This window comes from Glycine soja, chromosome 14 (genome assembly GCF_004193775.1).
Source record: "Glycine soja cultivar W05 chromosome 14, ASM419377v2, whole genome shotgun sequence".
Taxonomy (NCBI): Eukaryota; Viridiplantae; Streptophyta; class Magnoliopsida; order Fabales; family Fabaceae; genus Glycine; species Glycine soja.
Window position 1 is genome coordinate 30,572,500 of NC_041015.1, and position 8,765 is coordinate 30,581,264.

Genomic DNA, 8,765 nt, shown 5'->3' on the forward strand with positions numbered 1-8,765 from the left:
TGTTCTTATCGAAATCTGGAGTTGACTAACGCCAAGGTAGGCCTGGATGGGCTCCATGATTTCACATGTAAAACTATACGTACCCTCTGTTAGGAAAACACGAGGGGGACTTGCAAAACAAAACACTCGAACGCTTAAGTAAGTACACGAGTGAGTTGATAATGAATAAAAAAAAGAGATAGAACCTGTATTTACAGTGTTGGATGAGGACTTTAGGTCCTTGATTGTAGTGGTTGTTACAATGGCGTAACAACTTTTGTACATAATTCATTGCTTATAGATAATAGCTAGTAGATAATTCATAACTTGTAGATAATAGCTAGTATATAATTCATAGCTTGTAAATAATAGCTGGTAGATAATTCATAACTTGTAGATAACCCATCGCTTATAGATAATTCATTGCTAGTAGATAAGTAGGTACCTGCAACTTGATGAGAAATAATAGCATTATCATTAAGATTCAAATATATATAGATACTTGTTAATAACCTGTCGGCCTAATAGTCCAATTGCTGAGGGAGCTATGTTTACGCTCTGGTGTCAAGACTAACATGCACATTCTAGCGCTACGTCAATTTTGTGAACTCTAGACAGTACAATAGAACAAATCATGGGAGACTGGACCAAGAGTATGAGAAAAATCTACAAAACTAAAAGTTATAGGAAGTTTCACTACTAAGAAAAATACCTTCATCTACTTCAGTTAAAAATGCCCTTCAACGTCGGTTATGAACCATCTTCGTAGAGCACGTCGTAGAATGTGAAGCATCTACGACGACAATTCCAGCAACCGTCTTAGAATGTATGAAATTCTAAAACGGTTATGACACTAAAACCGTCTTAGAATGTATCCCATTTTAAGACAATTTTTACGCCAAAACCGTCTTAGAATGTATCACATTCTAAATCGGTTTTGGCTTCAAAACTGTCTTAAAATGGGTTACATTCTAAGACAGTTTTGTGAAAACCGTCTTAGAATGTAAACACATTCAAAGACAGATTTTATAAAATAACCGTTATAGAATGATTTTTTTTTCTTTCTTTGACACATTAACATTATATTACATCATCCAAAACAATCAAATCATGAAAATTGAAATACAATATACACAAACTATTTTACAAATAATTTATCCATGAAATCTCATAAATTAATTTACTTATAACCCAAAAAAAATTATTTGGAATACATAGTTCACAATTTGTTTGGAGATGAGTTTATGGCTATAGTCACATCTTCCACTCCATCAATACCCATCAATGACCATACATCATCAACTAATCCATTCACGACCTCATTAAAGCCCCTAAGGAATGCAATTTCAAACAAAAAACTTAATAATTTTGAAATAAGTGATAATAGACAACCTTGAATTTTAGCAAGAATAAGAATGATTAATGAACAAACTGCTACTCAATCATATCAACTTTAAAATGTGCCAAGTCAATAACCTAAATGCACAATGCATTAGTTAGAACTACCGAGGACATTAAAGCATGCCTTACCTACAAAGTCTCTGGGTAAATGTTCTTAAGCATGTTGGCGTCCACCACCATACTTATTTACTCCACGTGATTCTTGTGCTATCTGTCTTATATGTTGCAAGGCCTACATAGTCAATTTCACAATTCTCATTCACTAATTTTTGAAAAAGTTAAACATATCTAATTCATTTAACAAGCAACTAATTAATCTTATAGCAATTGTCAATTTTTCAGGCAAGAATTTTGATGATTCAATTCATACAACGACCTCAGTACTTCGGGTACACTAAGGACTATTTTAAAATTCTAAAAATGGCTTGGATATATATTACTTACATCTAAATAAATATGATCAACAATATGAATAATGGATCCACAATCCTCACATGGTCTAATTAGAAAACCACTGAGAAGCATTTCAGCTCTTACAAAACTAGTAGAAGGAGGCCCTGTTGCTCAACCAGTTGAGGATTTCAATGATCTCTCACATATATGCCAACATCATAATTTCGATTAGCCAAATTTGTTTTAAAATCACAAATCTTTCAATATTTTTCAATACATTGACATAAAACACACCAAAATGTACAATCACATTCGTAAGCCACACCCTGTAAGCAAAAGGTTCAAATTTTTCATAACAATTCCAACATCAAACAGACCAAAAATCGCAATAATGGAAGCAAAGTAGGGAGGGAAAAATATTTGTTCCCATGAATTCTAAAAGTTGGTGGGGACCAATAGCAATTCTTGTACGTGAAACCTTGATTCCGTCATTGCTTGACTGCATAGACAAAGAGCCAATTTTTATAAGCAGCAACTGAATTCAGCATGGCTTAAATGACGAATTCTTTAAATGCAGTTGCATTTAATTTACAATACATTCATTAGCAATCACAAACAACTATCTAATTTTCATATATACATTAGATGCTTGGGAATAGTTTTCCACTCAAACTCAACATTGTAATGCCAAATCAATTCAGAAATAGAACTATCAAGTCAAAACCATCACAATATTGCACGAGAAAAAAACAATGTTCGTGAAGGTCATTTTTGCTATCTAAGTCAACCCACTACTAAAAAAAAGGTTTTCTACATCGGTTATTCGAGCCATTCTACATCGATTTTCAACCATCGTAGTAGCAGGCAACGTAAAAAGGGAAAACCTTTTCTACGACGGTCGTGAAAGACTGTCTTAGAATGTTGAACATTCTACATCGGTTATGAGAGGACCGATGTAGAATGATAACGATTCTAAGACGATCCTGCACCAAAGACCGTCTTAGAATGATTAGCATTCTACACCGATGTAGAATGATAACCTTCTCCAGCAGTCATTTACCTAGTGGCTAAGGCAGTGATGCATGATAAACACTGAATGTGGAAATATAACTCACCGTGAGAAGAAAAATGTTAGTCCAAGTTTAATTCCTCTTGCAACAGAAACTTCAAACCAGTAGTAGATTAGCAAAATTGGTGGAATTGGAGTCCCTAGTTCCATCTGGACACTAAATACAAAGAAGTAATTAATTAATAAATTGAATATGACTTGCCCACAAATAACTTAATATTGTGCACTACTCTTTAAGTCAAAATACTAAAACTTGGATTAGTTATTGGTTTTGGGCAGGCAACATTCCTTAGATTAAAAAAAATTATTACTCGAGTACTAAAACAAATTAAAACTTTAAAAAATGGTAGGTCCTTCCCAAACAATTATTACTTTAGAATTTTTTAGATGTTATTTTCTAGAGGTGATAATTGTTCCAACAAGGAAATTTACTCTAAATTACCTTAGCATTGTTTTGATGTGGATATTTATCACCCTTGTATAAAATAGGCATAAATTTTGGGGTAAGTTGATAGCAACAGCAATATACCAGACTCAGACAAAGAACAACAACAATAGCATTAACAGGCCAAAGAGAAATGTAAACAAGCCCAATTACCTGAGTGACTACATGTAAGGGAAGCAACACTCAGCAAATGAGATTCACACTTCCACTACTCTGCCCTGATTATGTTTCGAGCAATTCCATCACGTGTTTAGTTGTTATTTTCCAACAATGGAAAATCACATATAGCGAGTAGCTTTCAATTAACACATAGCTAGATTAACCATTTAGTTCGAGTTTTCATAAAGGCAAAATTCTCCAAAAAAAGAATAAAAGGTTCAATAATCAACTTAAATTGACAAATTACAGAATCAAAGAACATGAGAAATTAAATGGAAAGAAAATGAAGCCAAGGACATACGTCAAGAGAAGACAAAGCAGAATTTTGAAATAGCACAGGAGAGCATAAGACAGGTACGTCCACACTAGACAGTGAGGTCAACAGAAATCTGCAGAGTGCAGACAAAAAAACATTAGTCAGCAGTACATGATTGAAAATATAAGAGTAAACATCAAATAAGTTTGATTTAATTTAGGCCAATGAAAGTGACCAATGACCTTCCTAAAAGCATTGTTTAGCTTATTTCACAGTCAAGCTTGTCAAAATAATATTTTTTTTCAGTAAACTTCACACTCATGTTTACAAATAAGCTCTCATTTTATAAGAACTTACAGAATAAATGCTTAGTTAACTTGTTTACAATTTAGATTATTTTTTAATTATAGCTTTTAACACTATTAACACACACACACACACACACACTATATATATATATATATATATATATATATATATATATATATATATATATATATATATATATATATATATATGTATATATATATATATATATTACTATTTTGAATTTAATTTTGTTATATTGATAATTTAAATATTTTTTATATTATCAATCAACTAAAAATTATCTTAAAATTTAACTTTAAAATAATTATTATAAAAATAATAATTTTTAATTATATGGAAATTAATGAATAGATAATAGTAAATAAAACCTTTGCAATTAGGTATTTCAATTAAATTCTATTGAGAAATTATTATATGGTTGAGAATCATCACATGTTCCATAGTTCTTATTCATGGGACACGTAGTTGAGTTGTTCATGGACCAATATAAATCTTAAAACACAAGAAACACATATGATATGTTTGTCACCTTGTTTTGATAAGTACACAAACTTACCTACAATATGGGACAAGGTTGTTAATAGAAAAATAAAAATAAAAATAAAAAGATTGAATACAAACTATGAAGAACATAAGACAACATTGTTTATCTTGCATCCACAGGGTCCAAAGTTCATTTTTGAGCTATAAAGTTGAAACCATTAAAAGTTAGATAAAAATTAAAAAGAAATCAGACAATAAAAAAGAATTACGGTTATTCTTTAATTCCTGTGATAATTATATTACTCAAAAATTGAAAGAGGATGAATAAATTAAAATTAAATAGATTTAAATTAAGAAATTATAGAATTAAATGGTACCATAATTTGTTTTCTACTCAATACTCATCATTGGTTCAGTTTAACAAAGCAAGGAGCTTCTAACAGTTGACCAATATGAAGATATGCACCATATCTACAGCAATGTATATGTCCCCAAATGTAATAGTTTCAGAAACATTGTTTATCAATAAACAAGAAGTATTAAATTGTAGTCATATTGGTCCATAAAAAATGTACTGCATTAATAATTAATAAAAGATTAAAAATACAATTTTTAAAAAATTATGTGATTATTTGTTAGACTTTTTGGTAATTTCGTTATTAGTCACCAATTAAATGTTGTTATTTAAATATTTAAATACATGAACTAAAAGTAATGACATTTCTAATTAGTTTCAGTCAAAATTTAGATTAAAAAATTAAAAGCATGAATAAATAAAAAATAAGAACCAAAAAGATAGTAACTTCTTTAAATTAAATAACTTTCTTTAATTAATTTATATGAGAATTAGTTTTTTTTTCAGGTCATGTGTGGATTAGTTAAATAGTTCATATATTATGTGATATAAATAGTATAAAAATAATAAAATACTGATTACAAGCATGTAATCAGTAGTTGGCAACAGTCTCATAGTTACAGGTTACAAGCATGTATAAATACTAAAAGAAAACTTACTTTGATGAAGTTCCATTCACAAAAGTCATGGCATAATCTGGAACCTCTGACGTCAGTGAAATCATATTATAAAGACAAGTATAACTACCTAAAATAATTTGCCTTAAAAAACTAGAATTTGTATAAAAAATCATACAACATCAGCTTGAAAAAAAAATTAAAGTTCAAATTGTTATTCATAATTTTCAAATTGTTAGTTGTGAACGAATTTAAGTTCGTTCTCCTGCTTCCATTATCATCAACCATGTGGTTATGAATTACAAAGTCATGGCACTTCCAGTATGAAGATACAAACCAAATAAGGAAAGTGTAAACAACCACTAACTGGCATGATATGAATAGAACCATTAGTAACAGAAAGTGGTGAAGCCAATACCTTTGCTCTTGTTAGAAAACAGCAAGTCCAGAATAAGATAATAATATCAATATACCTTAGGTGCTCTAAAGTGAGTACAAAACTTGACTCAAAGCAATGCTTAAAATATAGACTAATTATTTATGTGAAAACAAATTCTTGATACGATAGAAACAAGCAATGTTTAAATAAGACAATTAAAAATGAAAAAAAATTAAGAACGAAGCAAAAGGGAGAAAAATACATGTTAAGGGTATATTAATTGGAGAAGAAACTAGAAAGGTCAGAATAGAACACAAAGCTCTGAGAAAAATCGTATATTGAATATATCATCAAAATTTACTCTTTGGGTATTCGTAGATATTTCATGCATTCAAGTATTCTGTTTAAGGACTGTACTAGAAAAAAAATCCTGCTAAATTAATTGTTTCTTGCAAAGTAGATGGATTTTTAGTAGGGAGAAGTGCACCGAAGGGGTGTTGAAGCAATTAATAGATAGTGTTTTCGGAAGCCAGAGCCAAAAAATGAGTTTTCTTTTGTGTATTTTTCTCTTTGTTCAGTAAAAATTTATTATTGAAATTGCAGAGGATTAACAAAAAGAAACCTATTCGACTTCCTCTTCACGGTTCGAATCCGAATTCGGGCAATTTTTAATACATACAATAATTTAAAAAATTACCTTGGGACCTCGTATTTTTATTCATCCATGTTCCATGACGTAAGTAACTGCTACTGAAATATTGCTTCCTGCAACTCATATCCACTTTCAATACACCTTTCCTTCTTCATTGAATTTTTCCCCTCTTCAATTCCCCAAATCCAAAACCAGATTCCACATTCGTTGCTCCACTCTCGAGATTCAAACCTGAACCCGTCGATCTCCACTACCATTGAACGAATCGCTAAGAAGTTTCACAGCCTCGGCATCACCAAACCCCTTACCTCCTCCTCTGAAATTCACGTTCTGTTCCCACATGATCTCTCGAAGCGGCAAATGGGGCACACCTTCGAGCCGAGCTGGAGCACACCACTGAAACCGATGTCGGTTCCAGGGACCGGCATCGCGGCACTGAGCAAGAGCGAGGTGAGGAGGCAGAACAAACTGCGGGCAGAGGAGTTGAGGAGGAAAGAATTGGTGCCGACCCTGGTGGAGCTGAGCCTCTCGAACTCAGAGATTCGGCACCTGACCACGCTAGGGTTTGTGACAAAGAAAAAGGGAGATACAAGGCAACAATGAGAGAGAGGAAAGTGAAGGGTGAGTGGAAAATGAAGGGTCAGCAACAGTGTACCCGAGAAGATAAATAAGAGAGAGAGAAAAACATAACAATTCAAAGACGGGTTTTTAAAATAACCGTCCTTGAACTTATAATCTAAAGATTCTACGACGTTTTTGGCCAACCGTATTTGTTGCTACGTCGTAGTAAATGTCTTTTGCAGTAGTGACCACATCATGTACATCGCAACTGGTTAGATGTCAATAATATAACATTACGGCAAGATGTTGGAATTGGCCTTGGTAAGGGCTTTAACAAAGTAATTCTGAATCTTGGGTATTATACGCTGAATCAGATGAGAGTGTCTAGATGAGAGTGTCTGCAAATAGTAGTTGGTGGAAACAAAACTTCAAGAAAGATTAGGAAGACATAGAACCAATGTAATGTTTACGAGAAACTCATTCATCATATTTGGGATTTATTTAACCTGTTAACTTGATTATTCAATTCATTTCAAAATTTCAAACCAAGGGTTTTAAGATCCCTGTCTATCATATGAATCAAAAGCAAACAATACTAAAAATATGACAATTTGCAGCCAAAATAAATAAGAAAGAAGAGATAATGAATATATTAAACACAAATCACAAAGAAAAATCATACGCAGCTTTCCATATTTTGATAACCACATATAAAAATTATTTCTCATCTGAATACTAACAAAAATAACATGAAAACTTGCTTTCTGGTTGCCATTTAGCTATTAAATGAAACAACTTTGCACTAAAACTGAAAGGTTCATGGAATCAAGTGAAGAACTAACTAATTACTGGATATGGCAGGCTGTATAGTTTTGATTTAGTCCTATAAAAGAATGACATTGTTTAAGTAGATCCCAAAACTTTAAATATATGAATATTCATTTTAGGTTGTCACATGCTTTTGCTAAAACTACAAGTAAAATAAAGACAAATAGGCATTAAAAGTAGGTGCAACTGAACTGACCTAAAACCTCCAAGTTACACAAGATGATTCAGATATTTATTCTATTTAGATTGAGTTTATTTCTTTTAGACATCTTTTATGTATTGCAAAGGAAAAGAAAAAAAAAAAAGAAAATACACACACACAAGAAGCAAACACGGGATTGAGGGATCAGATAGATACCCTGGCTTTCCACTCAATTTATCATAGTGCTCCAAGATAAAAAGGATGCTTGTGTGCCTCAATGATAAAGTGTTAAAGGCCTCTAAAAGTTCATAAATACTGGACACATTCTCCAGTGATATATCCTGGGACCAAAAACATCAAATCAAGTGAATCTACTTTACAGTCTAATAGTATTCCACGGGAGGACAAGTGTGGGCACAAAAACTCTCATGGTTGACCTGTGCACGGGAGGACAAGTGGTATCACTTACATCAATAGACTAAAAACTTTCATAAAAAATTAAAATAAAAAATCATATTTTGAAGCTAAAAATATACACTTTTTAACATAAAAGTCAGCTTCTATCTATTTTTATTTCAATGTAAATTATAATTTATTTTCTTTTAAGTTTAATGTTAGTTTCTTAATAAGACTTTGCTGATTGATGGCATTGTAATTTTGTTTTATATGGCTCCTAATGAATTAGACGACTACTCTTATAATACTCGCTGAAAGGT

At 31.7% G+C, this 8,765-nt stretch overlaps 1 long non-coding RNA gene across 7 annotated transcripts; it reads right to left on the minus strand.

The window, feature by feature from the left end:
- Positions 1-1,132: 1,132 nt before the first annotated feature.
- Positions 1,133-7,457, minus strand: LOC114384423. 7 transcript variants are annotated; one of them, XR_003660685.1, is made up of 7 exons: positions 6,564-7,455; positions 3,748-3,835; positions 3,441-3,582; positions 3,285-3,317; positions 2,889-2,999; positions 1,510-1,612; positions 1,133-1,310 (listed from the first exon to the last, which is right to left on the minus strand). It is a non-coding gene; the product is annotated as an uncharacterized LOC114384423 (long non-coding RNA). The 7 variants fall into 7 exon arrangements; XR_003660686.1 differs by having other exon boundaries at positions 3,441-3,505; positions 6,564-7,451; XR_003660681.1 differs by having other exon boundaries at positions 3,285-3,582; positions 6,564-7,457.
- Between the last annotated feature and the right edge of the window lie 1,308 nt (positions 7,458-8,765).